At 48.4% G+C, this 19307-nt stretch overlaps 1 long non-coding RNA gene across 2 annotated transcripts; it reads right to left on the minus strand.

Annotated features, from left to right (window-relative positions):
- Positions 1 to 2156: 2156 nt before the first annotated feature.
- LOC104972309 (uncharacterized) lies at positions 2157 to 16679 on the minus strand. Of its 2 annotated transcripts, none has more exons than XR_009494319.1 (3): positions 15667 to 16679; positions 14933 to 15301; positions 2157 to 3558 (listed from the first exon to the last, which is right to left on the minus strand). It is a non-coding gene; the product is annotated as an uncharacterized lncRNA (long non-coding RNA). The 2 variants fall into 2 exon arrangements; XR_009494320.1 differs by lacking the exon at positions 2157 to 3558 and adding an exon at positions 5240 to 8066.
- Between the last annotated feature and the right edge of the window lie 2628 nt (positions 16680 to 19307).

A 19307-nucleotide genomic window follows, 5' to 3' on the forward strand; every position in this document is an offset into this window, starting at 1 on the left:
TGAAAGATGAACTCCCCAGGTGCCAATATGCTATTGGAGAAGAGTGGAGAAATAGTTCCAGAAAGAATGAAGAGAGAGAGTCAAAGAGAAAACAACGCCCAGTCATGGACGTGACTGGTGATAGAAGTAAAGTCTGATGCTGTAAAGAGCAATATTGCATTGCTAAGGGTCCTGCATTCCAGGACCTAACCTGGAATGTTAGGTCCATGAATCAAGGTAAATTGGAAGTGGTCAAACAGGAGATGGCATGAGTGAACACTGACATTTTAGGAATCAGTGAACTAAAATGGACCAGGATGGGTGAATTTAAATCAGATAACCATTATATCTACTACTGTGGGCAAGAATCCCTTAGAAGAAATAGAATAGCCCTCATAGTCAACAAAAGAGTCCAAAATTGCACAGTACTTCTGTGCAATCTCAAAAATGACAGAATGATCTCTGTTTGTTTCCAAGGCAAACCATTCAACATCACAGTAATCCAAGTCTATGCCCCAACCAACCACTAATGCAGAAAACGCTGAAGTTGAATGGTTCTATGAAGACCTACAACAGCTTCTAGAACTAACACTGAAAAAATATGTCCTCTTCATCATAGGGGACTGAAATGAAAAAGTAGGAAGATGAGATTCCTGGAGTAACAAGCAAGTACTTGGCCTTGCAGTACAAAATGAAGGAGGGTAACAGAATTGGTTAATAGAATTTTGCCAAGAGAATGTACTGGTCATAGCAAACACCCTCTTCAACAACACAAGAGGCAATTATACACATGGACATCACCAGATGGTCAATATTGAAATCAGATTGAAAGGAGCTGACTGTGGCTCAGATCTTGAACTCCGTATTGCAAAATTCAGACTTATATTGAAGAAAGTAGGGAAAACCACTAGACCATTCAGGTATGACCTAAATCAAATCCCTTATGATTATACAATGGAAGTGACAACAAGATTCAAGGGATTAGATCTGATAAACAGAGTGCCTGAAGAACCATGAACAAAAGTTCGTAACATTGTACAGGAGGCCATGATCAGAACCATCTCTGAGAAAAAGAAACACAAAAAGGCAAAATGGTTGCCTGAGGAGGCCTTACAAATAGCTGAGAAAAGAAGAGAAGTGAAAGGCAAAGGAGAAAAGGAAATATACAACCATCTGAATACAAAGTTCCAACGAATAGCAAGGACAGAAGGATCTCCTAGTTTCACTGAGTTAGACAAGGCTGTGATCCATGTGATCAGTGTTGGCTTCATTGACTACACTAAAGCCTTTAACTGTGTGGATCACAACAAACTGTGGAAAATTCTTCAAGAGATGGCAATCAGTCAGTTCAGTTCAGTCGCTCAGTCGTGTCTGACTCTTTGAGACCCCATGAATCGCAGCACGCCAGGCCTCCCTGTCCAGCACCAACTCCCAGAGTGCACTCAGACTCACATCCATCGAGTCAGTGATGCCATCCAGCCATCTCATCCTCTGTCGTCTCCTTCTCCTCCTGCCCCCAATGCCTCCCAGCATCAGAGTCTTTTCCAGTGAGTCAACTCTTCACATGAGGTGGCCAAAGTACTGGAGTTTCAGCTTTAGCATTGTTCCTTCCAAAGAAATCCCAGGGCTGATCTCCTTCAGAATGGACTGGTTGGATCTCCTTGCAGTCCAAGGGACTCTCAAGAGTCTTCTCCAACACCACAGTTCAAAAGCATCAATTCTTCAGCACTCAGCCTTCTTCACAGTCCAACTCTCACATCCATACATGACCACAGGAAAAACCATAGCCTTGACTAGACGGACCTTTGTTGGCAAAGTAATGTCTCTGCTTTTGAATATGCTATCTAGGTTGGTCATAACTTTTCTTCCAAGGGGTACAAGACTGCTTTACCTGCCTCCTGAGAAATCTGTATGCAGGTCAAGAAGCAACAGTTAGAACTGGACATGGAAGAAGAGAGTGGTTCCAAATTGGGAAAGGAGTATGTCAAGGCTGTATATTGTCACCCTGCTTATTTAACTTATATGCAGAGTACTTCATGTGAAATCCCAGACTGGATGAAGCACAAGCTGGAATCAAGATTGCTGGGAGAATTATCAATAAGCTCAAATATGCAGATGACACCTCCTTTATGGCAGAAAGCAAAGAGGAAGTGATGAGCTTCTTGATGAAAGTGAAAGAGGAGAATGAAAAATCTGGCCTAAAACTCAAGTTCAAAAAACTAAGATCATGGCATCTGGTCCCATAACTTCATGGCAAACATATGGGGAAACAATGAAAACAGTGACAGAGTTTATTTTTGGGGGCTCCAAAATCACTGCAGATGGTGACTGCAGCCATGAAATTAAAAGATGCTTGTTCCTTGGAAGAAAAGCTATGACCAATCTAGAAAGCAGGTTAAAAAGCAGAGACATTGTTTTACCAACAAAGGTTTGGCTAGTCAAAGCTATGTTTTTTCCAGAAGTCATGTATGGATGTGAGAGTTGGACCATAAAGAAAACTGAGAGCCGAAGAATTGATGCTTTTGAGCTGTGGTGTTGAGAAGACTCTTGAGAGTCTTCTAAGGAGATCAAACTAGTCCATCCTAAAGGAAATCAGTCATGAATATTCATCAGAAGAATTGATGCTAATGCTGAAGCTCTAATACTGATGTGGCCACCTGATGCAAAGAGCTGACTCACTGGAAAAGACCCTGATGCTGGGAAAGATGGAAGGTGGGAGGAGAAGGGGATGACAGAGGATGAGATGGCTGGATGCATCACTGACTTGATGAACATCAGTTTGAGCAAACTCTGAGAGTGGGTGATGGACAGGGAAGTCTGTCCATGGGGTCGCAAGAAGTCGGACACAACCAAGCGACTGAACTGAACGGTAAGTTCATGAAATAATTTTGCTCTTTAAATTTTTATTCACTGTATTTTTATACTGTCTGCCAATTTGTCCTTAAAAATCAACTCTGACTTTTTAATGTTTAAGATCTGGGTTACCATGGTTTCCACCTGGTTCTCCTGGGACACTCCATTGGGGAGCCGACAGAGGCCATGTGAGGAGTTACCCTGAGCCATCCGCAATGATTTGGGTCTCTGTTCCACACCCAGAGAAATCCCAGGAGTAAGCTCTCAATGGGCATCTGGCTCCAGGGCCTGTCGGTGGCCAAAATTGGCCTTCTCTGTCCACCGAACGAGAATGAAAAATACAGGGACAGAGTTTGGAGGAAATAGAAAGGTGGCTTTAGTTCTCAGTGGACTGAGAGGGGAACCCAGTAGGCGCGTGCCTCAAGAACTGTGCCCCCCCACCCCCCATGAGGAGTCCAGGGGCTTATAGAAGGCAGGGCTCGCAGGCAGGAATCAGTGATGAGGAACAAAGGGGATAGGATCTTTATTTCTGCCTCTTGCATTGTTTCAAAGAGTCATAGGCTGTCAGGAGTAAGCTGTCGTTGGGTCTGGAAGTTTGGTGGCTCTGCACCTTCTTTCTGGTATGTAACTCCAGGAGGCAGAGTGGTGTAAGGGTGAACACCAGGTAGGGGACGCACTTAGCACAGAGTCAAAGGAAAGTAGGTGCGAAGTGCAGCTTCTGCAGAGCTGGGGGCAGAAAAGCAAATTTAGTTATAGACATACAGCGTTAGGTGCAGTTAAAGTGAAAACAGTAGGACCGTTCAGGCCTACTCACTGTTCTCTTTACATTCTTTGTTCTCAGGAAAGGGAAAGAGAAAAACTCATTCCTCTTTTAGTCGCTCAGTCGTGTCTGACTCTTTGTGACCCCATGGATTGTAGCCCACCAGGCTCCTCGGTCCATGGGATTTTCCAGGCATGAATACTGGAGTGGGTTGCCATTTCCTACAGGCCCCCAAACAACTGTGGCCTCAGCTGCCAATGGGGATAACTACATTAAAGACCCTAAGTGAAAGGTGCTCAGCCGTGCTCCTACCAGATTCCTGCCCCCAGCTCTGTGTAAAAGCAACATCAAGTGCTTGTTTGAAGCCCCTAAGGTTTGAAGTAATTTGTTCTGCAAAAGCAGCTAAATCTTCGTGATGTTGAACATCTTGCAGCTGCAAAAGAAATTTGACAGATGATGTCTTTCCTCCTCTGACCCTCCGGGAGGGGTCCTGCTAGGGCTACAGACACAGAGCCTCCAGGTGAGCAGGGACCCAGCACCTTCATCGGGTCAGCCTCTGATTCAAATACAGCCCAGAAGATGTCATCCTCATGCCTCAAGCTAGAAGTCATTAAAAAGAAGACTCGCCTGTAAGTAGACCCATTGGTTGCCAGGATGTCATTGATCAAGGCCTTCACTGCACACGTGTATCACAGTCTCTAAGGGGGAAGCTGAAAACCTCGGTCTTCACTTTGCTGGAGGAGCTGATGGAGCCCACAGCTGTCCGATCGGAGGCCCTGCTCAGCTCCCACGATGCCCACTCCTGAGGCTTATGTCACTTATCACAGGAGGAGCACAGGTGGTAGGATGTCACTGAGCCCCAGGCGGAGATCTTAATGCCTCTTCTGAGATGAAACCAGTGGTTAGGTGTCTGTTCCCTGCTGTATTCTGCATTCAGAAAAGCACTTGGGTGGACAGCGCCCCACCCCACCACAGCATGTTCTGGTTATTTACTGCTCTGTAACAAACCACCACAAAAGTTAGGGCATTAACACCGCTGTTTTCTCTTGCATATGGCTCCAGGTCAGATGTGCAGAAGGACAGGCCGCTGTCTGACCCTCTTGGCTAAGGCCAGAGGAGCCACCACTAACACGGCTTCTCACCCATGCGTCCGGCCTCTCTGTCTCTCTTGGGGTCTCTTCTGCTCACGGCCTCTTCGAGCCCTTGAGCTGGGGGTGGGTAATGCTGAAAGTCTTGCCTGGAGGAATGGGTCCACCTGGTGCTGCCTGGGGCAGAGAGGAGGGAGGCCAAGATGCTTCCCCCAAAGCTGCTGGAGTTAGAGATGCATGGACCTTTCTACAGCCCATCACACATGCCCTTCAGGTTCACATCGGCCAGGAGCCTGCTCTTTGTTTCTCTTTGCTTCACTGAGGGGATAATCCACGTCAGGCCTGTCACCTGTCCCAGAGGTCACTGCAGGAATACACTGCATCACAGGGAGGTTGTGTCTGGACAGCAAGGTGCTCTGGAAATTGGAAAAGAAGCTGTTTTCTGAGAGACAGGTGAGGCGGGAGGGAAGCAGAGGCCCCATGTCTGTAAGTCAAGTGCGGCAGCCACAAGCTGTGAACTCCTCCACAAGAGAGTCCCTGCGCCCTGCACACCCACGTGATCTACCACAGTCACGTGCTGACAGGACGCAGACGACTGGAGCGAAGGCTGTGCTGTCAGACCAGGCTGAGCCATTCCCAGGCAAGCTCTCAAGGGTGGGTTTCAGCGGCTCAGCATTTATGATCACTCGGACACAGGACGGCTCACTGTCAGGTTATTAGCCTAAGAATTTTCAGGGTGACATTCTTGAGCAAGGAAATTCATTTTTGAAACTTTCAGGTAAATTTTGAAAATGAAATGTGTTTGACATCTATTATTTTTCATGGACCATTTTTGTTGAGGGCATAATGATACCACTTTAAAGGCAGAATGTGAAGAGGAACTAAAGAGCCTGTTGATGAAGGTGAAAGAGGAGAGAGAAAAAGCTGGCTTAAAACTCAACATTCAAAAAACTAAGATCATGCCATCCGGTCCCATCACTTCATGGCAAATACATAGGGAAGAAGTGGAAACAGTGTCAGATTTCATTTTCTTGGGCTTTAAAATCAATGCAGACAGTGGCTGCAGACATGAAATTAAAAGACGCTTGCTCCTCAGAAGAAAGGCTGTGACAAACCGAGACCACTGCAAAACCACATCTTTGCTGGCAAAGTGATGTCTCTGCTTTTTTGCATTGTGTAGTTTGTCATAGCTTTTCTGCCAAGGAGCAAGCATCTTTTAATTTCATGAAGTGATCTGAGACAAGATGGACATGAGTTTGAGCAAAATCTGGGAGATGGTAAAGGAAATGGAAGCCCGGCATGCCACGGCCCATGGGGTCACAAAGAGTCAGACACGACTTAGCGACTGAACACAGCATAATGTAATGTAATACTATTTTATTTAGAATTAAAGCCACATGTTCTTCACTTGTTTTCAAAAGAGGATACCCAAGTGGCTAATAAGCATATGGAAATGTGATTAAACTACTTACTTATCACTATTTATCAAAGAAATGTTCTATATACTCAAAGAAATGGCTGAAATTAAAAACACCAACAGAACCGAGTCTTAGCAAGGAGGTGGGGTAGGGAACTCACGTTGTTTGTTGGTAAGAGTGTAAGTTGGTACGAGCCACTTGGAAGACCACTTGGAGAGGCTACTGAAGACCAAAACCACGTCTGTGGGTAACGCACTGGCTCCATGCACGGTGGCACCCGAGATGAGTGTGTGTGCGTGTGTCCACCGTGGCACATGGACAGTACTCTTAGCGGCCTTTTGATAGCATCCCCAAATTAAAAGCAATCTCATAGCATGAAGAATAGGAGAGAGAGGATGCCTGTGCTGTTGTTGACCCTGGGATAATCTACAGCAGCAAAGAGGAGAGACGGCTGACGTACACGATGTGACGAACGGGGAGGAAACCAGGCCCCAGACTGCCCACCGAGGACGAGCCCAGAGACACCAGGTGTGAGAACAGACGATGCTCACTGAGGCAGCAGGGGTCAGAGCTGAGGCCTCTGAGGGTCGGGAATGCCAGAAAGGATCTGTGTGTTGATCTGGTAGTTGGATCCAGGGGGATGTGTGTGTGTAAAATTCACTGAGTCATATACTTAAGTTTTGCTCAACTTATGTGCGTCAGTTTTCCCCATAAGTTTGAAGCAGGGATTTTTTTTTTTTTTTTGCCACACAAAAGTGGCTTCATCTCCCAGACCATGGGGTCCCTCAAGGCCACCTGGAGAAGCACTGAGAACTCTAACATTTAACTTCTTGAATACTTTTTGGTCAGTTAATTGGATTTTTAAAATATGTTTATGTTTTATATATTCTTGGTGGCTCAGATGGTAAAGCATCTGCCTACAATACGGGAGACCCAGGTTCAATCCCTGGGTCGGGGAGATCCCCTGGAGAAGGAAATGGCAACCCCCTCCAGTACTCTTGCCTGGAAAATCCCATGGACGGAGGAGCCTGGTGGGCTACAGTCCATGGGGTCGCACAGAGTCGGACACGACTGAGCGACTTCGCTTTCACTTTCATACATTCACATGGTTTTGAGTGACAGTGAAAATGCTACAAAAGCCAATCAAAAAATAGCTGGTACTGATGAAGCTATTTGAAGGGCAGGAGTAGAGACACACACATAGACAGCAGACTGCGGACACAGCAGGCGAAGGAGAGGGTGAGCTGAATTGTGAGAACAGTGCTGACAGACACACACCTCCATGTGTAAAGGAGACAGCCAGCGGGAGGCTGCCCTGCAGACACAGAGCGGTGTGAGGCTGGGGGAGGTCCAACAGGGAGGGAGCGTGTACACTCAAGGCTCATTCGCGCTGTTGCACGGCAGAAGCCAACAGTAGTGTAAAGCAATTATCCTCCAATTAAAAATAAGCTTTTTTTAAAATTAAAAGCTTTGGGTTAAAAAAAAACAAAACAGTCCTTGAAGAAAATAGCAGGCACTGTTTCTTAACAACACCCTTCTTGGTTCATCAGTAGGAAATTATAGCTTTTTCTCTCTGTCACAAATAACTCTGCAGCTAACTCTGAGCAGCCAGTTTGTTTGGGAGGTGGCCCCGGAGTTGTTGATGGCGTCACAGGGAGGAGACACAGGGAAGAGAAGGTCATTAATAAGCAGATTATTGTGGTGAATGTCTGGGGTGTGCCCCAGAATTGCCCCATCCCAGGGGCATGAAAGCCAAGGCCTCCAATCCTTCAGTTCTCCTGTGCTGCTGGGGCTGCCTTGAGGTCTCCGGTGGAGGCTTGGAATTGCCTGGGGTGGGCGTATCCAGGGAGAGGCGCTGAGGTCACAGGAGTGCTTCCGATGCACCTGTGTTCAGACACCAGCTGGTCACCCAGATTGACTCCTTTCTCTTCATCATTTTTTCTTTAGTCACAGATTAGGTGTTTGAAACTAAGATGAAATGAAGATAGTTACTCAGGTATTTCAGGCACTATTTCTCTATCCCTGATGTAAAAAAGAGTTTGGTGCAAGTGAAGCCCTTTCCTGGACATCTCACTCACTGGGGGTCGTAGGGGGTCTTCTTCCCCCTTGGGGTCTTCCTTCCACTCAGAGTTCCCAGTGCCTCGCACAACAAGGGGAAACCATTAAGGCTCAGTGAAGACCTTCTCCCAGGCTCGAGTTTTATTTATTTCCAGGAGAGGGAAACATTTTGAAAATTAAAAAGAATTTCTTTCTGTTTGCTCTTACAACCAGAACTCAGCTCAGGCTGCACGCCCCCGCCGCGTGTAGAGCACGGCCCCATTGCGGGACGCCTGGCAGGGATGGAGGCCAGGACCGCCAGCGCTGCCAAGCTTCCCTCTCTCAGGCCAGTTCCCAGAAGGTGTCTGAGGGGCTGGAGACTGCAGGGAGGCAGCTGTTGGCACACTGCCTGCTCCCAGACGGACATCACGTCCTGGGATCAACTTAGAGGGAGCACACAAAGCTCCCTTCCATCCCCTAAATGAAACCAAGGATCTGATGCTAAGCCTGGTACTTAAGTCTATTTTCCTAGCGATCGAGATGGATTTGCACGTGGCTTTTCTTATAGCATTGGCTGTGACTTGGCTGTGAGTTTCAGTGTCATTGAGAGCCATTAATAAAGATTTGCGCCTGGGAGACGATAGTCTGAGGAGTTGGCACTGGGGAGAATCATTGCATTTGCCTGCCTTGGCGATGCAGTGGAGCATGCCTTTTGGCCCAGAACATAACCTGAGTTTATCCAATAATATCTGGTCCCTGTGCTTTGCCATGGACAAGGCAGAGGTCCTGGGCTGCAGAATGAAAGACAACAATAACATCATTGGCACAGGCTGCTGTGAAGGTTAAACAAAATGAAGCCTAAGTAAGAACGGTCCAGCACAGAGCAAGGACCGGCGGGCGTCAGCAGCTGTGGACGCGGGTCTGGCTCCTGTTGACAGCCCTGCTCTGTCTCCCTACCTGCATCCTCGCTACCTGCTCCAGGACTTCTCCCTGGATCTTCCTTATGCTGAGCCTTTCCCAAGCATCCCTCAACTAGGCAAGCTTCAATCCAACAAAATCTTTAACATCAAGCTCTTAACGGTAGTCACAGTTTAATACCAGCTTTCAAGGCTTTAACCTAGAGCAGTGAGTTTTAAAACTTAAAGTCCGAGCAGGCAAGTACGGTAGTCTTGCTCACATGTTAAGCTTCAAGATTTCACTCTGATCTTAAACCTCCTCCCGACCAGCCTGGCTGAGTCAGACAGTCTCTGCTACAGGGCAGATGTGAGTCGACACGGTCTCTGCTGCAGGGCAACTGTCTCGGCTTTCAGGCCTGTTGGCCGAGTTGCGCTTGTGGAATGCAGTGCCCTCCGGCTTCTCATCTATCAGATAAAATGACCAGAGCTGGACAGGCCCGCACGCCTGGAGGATCACAGAAAATTATTTCACCTCTCTGGGCCTCGTCAACAGAGCAAGGGACTTGGCTCTGCTGGGTTCCATCTTCCCTGAAAAGCAGTGCATTTCTGGAAGCCTCGTCTAAGCCAGACACTGCTACACACCAAGCCAAAGAGAGTGCTTCTGAACTTCCTTTGGGTGAACTGACATGCACAACCAGGATTTATGATTTTATTTTCCAGACAGAAGAAATTCTAGCTTCACAACATTTGCAGATTTTTCATCCAAGAAAGCAGGAGACTCTTGATTTATTGGAGTCAGTCATGGGCGCACTTTTGAGCAGGTCATCATGACTTCTGGCTCTGTGCCTTTCTTCTCAGAGCTGCCTGGGACCCCTGTGTGGGCTGAGCCACCTGGGGCCTCAGGGTGTCCCCAGGGGAAGCCCACCCTGCCCTGCATGTTCCCTCTCGTCTCTCCAGGGTCCCACCAAAGCTCTTGCCTCCTTAGGAAATTGAGGAAATTGAAACTAGGCTACTAAACATTAGAGCGGAGTCGCTTAGTCATGTGCAACTCTTTGCAACCCCATGGACTGTAGCCTGTGAGGTTCCTCCATCCATGGAGTTTTCCAGGCAACAGTACTGGAGTGGGTTGCTGTTTCCTTCTCCAGGGGATCTTCCTGACCCAGGGATCGAACCCCAGTTTCCAGCATTGCAAACAGACGATTTTACCATCTGAGCCTCCAGGCAAACTCCTGGTGAGGAAACTGGGACTAGTGTACTAAAGCTCTGCAAAAGCACGCGTTGCCGAGACGTAAGTGTCTGTAGTGGCTTCCCGTCATGATTCTGACTGAGCCTCACCGGGCATCAGCCAGAGTGACTTACAGTTTCTCTGCCTGCTTCTTACCATGTTAATGTAAGGACATTTGAACCATGAGCAGGTGGATCACTCTCAGTCCTCAGGCCCTGTCTTGCAGAGGCTGCGTCCTTGGCAGGGGCAGCCGACCACACAGGCGCCCTCGCCCCCACTTCTCAGGCAGGGCTGTGTTTCCCTCCCTGGGAGGACGAGCTGCCCTCGCCGGCAACTCCTCCTGCACCACATTGCAGAAGCCTCTCCCCCTCGGCTCCCACCTGGAGGAGGGAAGCCTTCCCCGGCACAGCAGGCTGAGCCTGGGGTCCACACCCCAGCTCCCTCATTCCCCTCGGGGCTCCCACTTGCAGAGCATGCGTGACGCTGCAGGAAGAGAGGTCGGCTCTCCACCCCTGCGCTGGTGCAGCGGGACTGGCGGAAGGCAGGGCACGATGCACAGGAGTCCCGCCCGCGGGGCACAGGAGCCTGGAGGGCCCCTTGCCAAAGCGGAGTCAGTAGCCATGGGGGTCTGGGCAGGGGGAAGCTACGAGGGGGCTGGTAGCGCCACAGTGTGAGCAAGGCGGCAGAGCCTCCAGAAGCTTCTCAGATGACCCGGAGGGAAGGGGCGAGGTTGGGTGCCGGCAAGCAGCCCGTGTTGCGAGCAGCAGACATGAACGCATTTCCTGGCCACACACAGACCATCACCAGGGCAGCAGTCACACCGGGACGCGGGCCTTGTGACCAAAACTGACCAAGTTGCTCTGACCCAGGGGTAACTCCTAGGGAGCCCGGCCTGTGAGGGACAGCAAGGCAGGCCTGGTGGCCTGGAAGACCGTTCAGGCCTCCCACCGTGTCCCTCAGGAGAGGTCAGCAAGGAAAGGCACAGGCTGCTGCTCTCTGGATGAACAGGAGGCAGAAAAGGTAAGCTTAGCGAGCTGCATTAGCTGCCTCTGAGCCCCAGTCATGTAACGTGTTAAAGGGTGAAAAATGTCACTGACTTAAACACAGCCGTTGACCAGAAGGTGACCTGGGCTGACCCAGAGGGGAAACTTAGGCAGCCAGACTAGAAGATGGCGGAAATCTGGTTGGAGATACTAGGGGTTGCACTCGATGTTCAGGGGCAAGCTGGTGGGGAGACAGACTTTAGGGAACTGGCTCAGCCAAGAACAAGACAAACCACCAAGCAAACACCACCCGGAGGTGAGTCAGTGTGCGGTTGCTACAGTGTATTATCTGAGATCCTCTGTTTTTAACCAAAAGTTCTGAGATATGCAACAGACAGGAAAGTGTGGTCCATACACAGGGCAAGAGAAGAAAAGCAGGCAAGAGAAACTGCCTTTGAGGCGCCCAGAGTGTAGACTTAGAGACTTCAATGCAGCTGCAAGAAACATGTCCAAAGAACCAAATGGAACCCTGCCTAAGAAACTCAAGCAGGATGACAATGTCCCATTAAACAGAGAACATGAATCAAGAGAAGTCATTGAAAAGAATAAAGTGAAAATATTGGAGATGAAAGTGATAATAACCAAACGAGAACGTCCCTGAAGGCTCACCGGTAGGTCTGCACTGGCAGAAGGAAGATCATGAACGATCATGCAGAGCGGGGATGCAGAGGCGTTTGAGGCTTGGCTAGGCGCATAGCATAAGTGCAATGGAAACAGTAGAGGAGAAGAGGGAGAAAGTGGGATATTGTTCAGAGAGAGAACTAATAGCTTCCCAAACATGATGAAAAATATTGATCTACCTGTCAGAAAAATTAAAGGCAAAGAAAGGATAAAAACCAAGAAATACACGTGTAGCTATATCACAGCCAAAATGTTGGCAGCCCAAGACAGCCTCAAACTTGAAAGCAGCCTTAGAAAGTCTGCTGCTGCTGCTGCTGCTGCTGCTGCTAATTCACTTCAGTTGTGTCTGACTCTGTGCGACCCCATAGACGGCAGCCCACCAGGCTCCCCCATCCCTGGGATTCTCCAGGCAAGAACACTGGAGTGGGTTGCCATCGCCTTCTCCGTCAGAAAGTCTACTCACCCTAAAACATTCAGATAATGCTAACATCTCTTCAGAAACAGTTGAGGCCAGAGGAGGCAAAATGACACATTCAAAGTATGGAAACTAAAAGAAGTTCAGCAAAACTAGCTTTAAAATGAAGTCAGGATATAGACCTTGTTAGATAAAGAAAAATAGGCAGAATAAGACCTGAATAAGACTTTTCTCCAAAAGAACATACAGATGGCCAGTAGGCACTTGCAAAGCAGTTCAACCTTGCTAGTTATTAGAGAAATGCAGAACAGAACTGCACCGACACGCCACCTCACACCGGTCAGAAGGGCTTTCATCAAAAAAGCCACGAACAGCAAGTACTGGAGAGGGTGCAGAGAGAAGGAGACCCTCCCACACTGTTGGTGGGAATGCAGACCGGACAGCCGCTCTGGAGAATGGTGTGGGAACACAAAAGCTGCTGGTTTCTCAAGGGGACTGTTCTGTCTTCCCCTTTCCTTATCTGCCCTTTCTCATGCTCTTAAGATAGATACCTTGGCTGACACATCGCCTCAGCAGACGCTCTGCATACAGAACAGACTTCCTTATCTTCAAAGCTTTACTATTGCTTTGCTGAGCTCCGTTCCTGAATGTCAGATAAGTTCTCAGTAAGTCCGCACTCAGCATTTTCTCAGGGAGTTGCTCTTTCACGAGTTCTCCCTGAGTTGTCTCTCATAATGCTGTGTGTTTGTGAGAATTAAGTCAGGGTGACGTGGCCACAGAACAGTAAGGAGATTCCTTGAAAAATGAAAAGTGGAGCTACCATATGACCCTACAATTCAACTCCTGGGCATCTATCCGGAGAAAAACATGATCCAAAAGGATACATGCACTCCAGTGTTCATTGCAGCACTGTTTACAGTAGCTAAGACATGGGAGCCACCTGAATGTCCATCAACAGAGGACTGGATAAAGATGTGGTATACATTTATGACAGAATGTTACTCAGCTGTTAACAAGAATGAAATGATTTCATTTGTAGCTACATGGATGGACCTGGAGAGCGTCACTGAGTGAAGTGAGTCAGACAGAGGAGGCCACTGCATGACTCCCTTATACAGAGGACGGCCACTGCATGACATCCCTTACACATGGAGTCTAAGCGGAAACGATACAAATGAACTGACTTATAAAACAGCAAGACTCCAAGACTTAGAGAATGAACTTAGGATTGCCAAGGGGAAGGGATAGTTAGGAGACTGGTAAGGTCGTGTACACACAGCTAAATTCAAAATGGGTAACCAGCAAGGACCCATCAACACTGTGTGCCAGCCTGGATGGGAGCGGGCTTCGAGGGGGACTGGATGCACATATGTGTGTGGCCGAGACCCTTCCATGCTAACCTGAGACCACCACAACAATGTCAATCGGCTATTGTTGTTGTTCAGTTGTTAAGTCACGTCCGACTCTTTGCAACTCCATGGACTGCAGCATGCCAGGCTTCCCTGTCCTTCACCCTTCTCAGAGTTTGTTCAAACTCATGCCCATTGACTCTGTGATGCCATCCGACTGTCTCATCCTCTGTCACCCACTTCTCCTCCTGCCTTCAATCTTTCCCAACATCAACTTCTTTTCCAATGAGTCAGCTCCTCACATCAGGTGGCCAAAATATTGGAGCTTCAGCTTCAGCATCAGTCCTTCCAGTGAGTATTCAGTGTTGATTTCCCTTAGGGTTGACTGGTTTGATCTCCTCGCAGTCCAAGGGACTCTCAAGAGTCTTCTCCAGCACCGCATTTCAAAAGCATCAATTCTTTGGCACTCGGCCTTTTTTATGGGCCAACTCTCACATCCATACATGACCACTGGAAAAACCACAGCTTCAACTACGTGGACTGTACTCCAATACAGTAAAAAGGTTTAAAGCTTGGAAAAAGTTTAGATTTAAGAATATAAAAGAAAGCTAAAACTAATTTATGTGTTGCTGCTGACTTTAATCTGAAAAAATTTAAAGACAGAGAAGGATAGAAATTCCTGTTGAGTTGAAAAAAATACCATATAAAATTTAAAAATTTTATTGTGGTAAGAATACTTAGATAATAGGTCCCTGTGGCTCAGACAGTAAAGCGCCTGCCTGCAATGTGGGAGACCTGGGTTCAATCCCTGGGTCAGGAAGATCCCCTGGAGAAGGAAATGGTAAGCTACTCCAGTATTCTTGCCTGGAAAATCCCATGGACAGAGGAGCCTGGTGGGCTACAGTCCATGGGCTCACAATAAGTTGGACATGACTCAGTGACTTTAAGAATACTTAACATCTGTCCTCTTAAGACAGTTTTCAGTGCACTTACGTTATCTTTGACTACACACGCAATGTTGTATAGCAAACAGAAAGCACTTTTTTTCTGAAAGGAAAACTTACTATATGGCTGAATCAGAAAATAGGGACATTGTTAACATAAAACCAAAGAGACAAGTGGTCCTAATATAATATTTTGTTTTGTTAAACCAAGACCTCTTGTTCTCCAGTCATTTAAGGGAAACAACCCATAAAACCTGACTGAAGAGCAGCTTAGAGACCCCTCAATAGGAATCCCCTCTCTCACCTGGACAGCAGTTGAAGACTCCAAGGTGAGACCACCCAAGGAATCGCTCAGCAATGAACTCCGTCTAGAACAGACATACTCTGATCACCAGTACGTTTTCACTTGGATAAAAATAGAATTCATTTAGCTGGAAATGTAGAAGAGAAGCAAAACTCACCTATTTAAAGCATACGGGCTGAAATAAAATGAGAACAGACAACCACAAATCTGTCAGGAAAGCGGAATGAAATACAAGGGCTGCTCAGCCAACCAGACCTGGTTGTGTCGAGACCCTGCTGTCCCTTCCGCACCAGCTTCGCTCTGTCTTCCGACCACGCTGCCCCTGCTCTGTCGAAGCTTTGCGGCAGAGGGTGCCCAAGCCTCCTTCCTCTAACAAGGAACACACAGAGCAAGTATTGGTTTGGTTTTGAAAGAGGAAGATTTTCACAAAGGCCTCATTTGCTTTTGAATTTTTCCAGCCAAAACAGATTAATACATGAACTGCTCTTTCGTATCTATGTGAACCCATTCCTTCTCATGAGCAACGGTAAACTTGAAAGAGGTCACAGATATGAGACTTGAAGGGACAGCAATTGTTACAGCTTTTTCCACTTTCCACATTTTCCCACTCTTACAATTCTCCAAGGGGCTGTAAACACCCAGGATTTCAAGTTGGCCGATGAGCGAGTCTCTCAGAGGACCATGGAGGGCGGGGGGGCACGTGAGCTCAGCTGAGCATCTTGACTCCTCCTTACCTTCCCTCCCTGCTGGCTCCCTTCCCTCCTCTTCTGTGGGTTCACTCATCTCTCCTGAGGCTTCAGCATTCTTTCACTGTTCGCTGTTACCTCAGGCTGTTAACATGTTCAAATGATTTACATCCGGGGGATAAATAGGAAGTCAAATGCATGTGAAACACTCTCAACTGTCCTCTCAGCCTGGTTGCTTTCTACCCTTTCTCGCTGCTTCTCAGCAGAGCTCCCAAGAGGAACCAAACTGTCTCTTCCCCTTGTCACACGTGTGTTTCCTCCAAAGTTTTTCCTGTGGTTTTCTTGCCAAAGTCAACAAGCCCCCAAGACAGCCTTGTAGGTTCCTCTGTGACCTCCATGCGGTCCGTCCGCAATGCTCAGATGTGGTCAGCTTAGCTTTGCGGGGGCCTGGCCTGGGGGCACCACTGCCCTCCCCACCACGTTGGTTCCTTTTCTTGCTGCAATAACAAACCCTGGGCTCGGTGGCTTAACAACACACATTTGTGTCTTACAGGTCTGAATGCTGACGTGTCTGGCGAGGACCTGCTTCCTGGCTTGCAGAGGCATCTTCCCTGTGTCCTCATGTGGAGGCAGGAGCCAGGAGCTCTTGGGTCCTTCTGGAAGGCACCGTTCCCACCACGAGGCTCTGTCCTCCTGGGCTAGTTGGTCCCACACGCCGTCCCAACGAGGGTGAGATTTCCACAGTCAGATGAGGAGGGGGACAGACATTCTGCAGCAGCTCTTTGCCCTTCGTGCCTGAGCCTCACCCTCCTCCTGGGCTGGTTCTCACTCATCCCAAGGATTCCTTCCCTGCTGGTGTCTCCTCAAGGGTCCATGTTTCCGGGCTTCTCTTCGCAACCCCCTTCTTCCTCTAAATTAGTTCCCTACACATTCTTTCTCCCTATGCTTCTTTTAATCGTGTACATATTTCCTGAACTACTGTAAGGTCATTTCCCCCAATTAAGCCACTTGATCTGAGCTACTTGAGGGGAGGCTCTGTGCCTTGTCCCTGGGTCTCCAGGGGACCGGACATGTAGGAATTCACTTGGGACCCCTGTGACTTCAGTGGCGGTTTGTAGCTCAGGGATGTTGAAGTCTGCACCGCAGTTCAGACTTCTCACGGGCAGCAGACTGCACCCTGTGCTGCTCAGCAGAGAGGTGAAGTGTGTGCCGATCGAGGGCGAGACCGCCCTCAGAGCCCGTGTTCACGCTGCAGTTCCGCGAGGACCCATCCCCCGCCTCGGTTTGGACCTGAAACCAGGGTGGAAGAGCACCGGGTGGGGCCGGGCTGTGGCGCTGAGGACGCAGGGCACTCAGAGCGCAGCCTGTACGGACCAGCTGGCACCTGCTGCCACTCTGATTCTCCCTGGGGTGTCTCGGCCCCAACTCATCCAACGATGATTCCTCACCTGCGTTCTGGGCACCAGGACTCCAGCCTGCCCACCCCGTCTCCCATCACGCACAAGTGTTGCCAGCCCTGCCTGTCTGTCCTCATGGTCTCAGCCTTGCCGCAGGGACCCTCGGCTCTCATCTCCCTAGACTCTGAGAGCAGAGCTCCTTGCCTGGTTTTCAGGTTCTAAACCATTCCCCACTCTGCACCTGGATGTGCTTCCCAAAGCAAAGCCCTTGTCCTCCCTCCTCAACTTAAGTCCTACAGCGGCTTAAGTCACCTTCAGGATAAAATCCAAGCTCAGCGGCACATGTGAGGACCTGCCTTTCTCTGAGCCTCAGTCTCAGCTGAGCCCAGGATTCACAACTTATTCAACAGGAATGGGTTCCTCGCCTGCCAAGCGAACACCTCCTCCTCTTTCAAAATCTATATGCTAAGGACTACAGCCTGAGGAGTCCATGAGCTCACCCCACCCAAGACAGACTGGGTCACTCCTCTCCTTGAACCGCTCTTTCCTTGGAATGAACCATCTTCATTACTATTTTGAGGTCAGATCTGTACAGAAATCGTCTTTTTATATCCAGTGTTCCACATCAGACCTAGCACAGCGGTCCCCAACCTCTGGGATCTAATGCCCGATGACCCGAGTTGGAGCTGATGTAACAATAACTGAAATAAAACGCGTAATGCGTGCAATGCCCTTGAGCCATCCTGAAGCCACCCCCACCAACCCAGTTCATGGGAAAACTGTCTCCCTCAGAACCAGCTCCTGGTGCCAAAAAGGTTGGGGAGCACTGATGTAAAACATAGCAGGTACTTACGACTGAAAAAAATTATTATGAAAATAACTAATATTAGTAATGCTTAGTAACTGAAGCCATTTTCTACTGCGTTAGGCCCGATTTAGCCTCCTCTCCATTTCAGTCTCCAGGCTCTCCCCCGTTATAACTCTGGAAACTCCCATGCATCCAGGGAAAAGCCTACAGCGTCTGGAGGGTGGGCTCTGGGTTAAGCCCAGGGCCTCCTTCCATGAGGGGTCGGGGGAGTCCTGCTCCCACCACACACTAAGCTCCCAGGGCCTCAGAGCCTGGAAGGACAACCGGCAGTTAAATGAGGCGGGGCTCAGACAGGGGGAAGCCTGGAGCCTTTGTTCCCGCAGCCACTGGACTAGCTGCCCGGGGGCGGGGCGGGGCGGACGAAGCCCCAGGACCGGGTGTCTGCATCACCTCTGCTGCCCGCACCAGCCAGCGGCCCTCAAACAGCCCCAGCTGCGCGCGCAGGCCCACTGGGCAGCCGTGTGCTCGGTTAACCTCTGGAGTAAGAGAAGGGGAGGGTTCTGGGGGAAATGGGCTCTGTCTCAAGTTACTTTGGCTGGCTTTATTGAACAAGTTGACAGTAAATTTAAGATAGGGTATTAATGTCTACCTACAAAGGCAGTGCTTTTCACAACAAAGTTCAAAATTGCGTCCCTTCATCGCCCAACGAGCATTTTCGTATTTTGGTGTGCTTGTCAAAAACTCCATGAAAACAACTGTTGCGTCTGTTCTCGTCCTTCACGCAGATTCCACGACACACAAACCCCGCAGGCTGTGTGTACAACCGAAGGCAGTCACCGAGGAGAAAGAGGAGAAGCTAATCAGTTGAGATACAGCATTGTCTGTGTGCTGATAATTTCCAAAATAGGCCATTTCACACGTACCAGCGTTTTTTCATATTTTTTTGTGGCAACAAACATTCCACTTTTTCCTAGTCATTTTTTTTAAAATGTCTGCAAGAGACTTTTCTGTGGAAAAGCTTCAGCATATTTTATATGGAGAGTTGGCTTTCTTCTGGCCCCTTTTCCACAGTTACCTCTAGTAATGGGAAATTATGCTTCAGAGTAAAATTTATAAGCAGAGCATTTTCTGCCTGCATCTCTCAAGCCAGGTTTCCCTTCATGAACTTTTCTTCCTGGAAAAAATGCAAACTTTTCTAACAGATACTTTCCCCATCTGGCAATGTAATGATAAAACCTGTTGGAAGGGTACAAAAAATGTTTAAATCATAATTTTCCTCTGCATCAAACACTTTGGTTTGGTTTCTGACTTCCCAGTGGCAAAGATTCCACTGACTGTTTTTCTTGTTTTCCAGTTTTCCAGTTCTGTTTTCCAGTTCTGAGGGATTTTTTTGAGTGATTTTCCACACCATGATCTGGAAATCCTTCATCTCAGTTCTCAAACTCTTGACAAGTGTGTTAATGCAGAGCACACTAGAATAAGCT

Source organism: Bos taurus, chromosome 4 (assembly GCF_002263795.3).
Source record: "Bos taurus isolate L1 Dominette 01449 registration number 42190680 breed Hereford chromosome 4, ARS-UCD2.0, whole genome shotgun sequence".
In the NCBI taxonomy this organism is placed as follows: Eukaryota; Metazoa; Chordata; class Mammalia; order Artiodactyla; family Bovidae; genus Bos; species Bos taurus.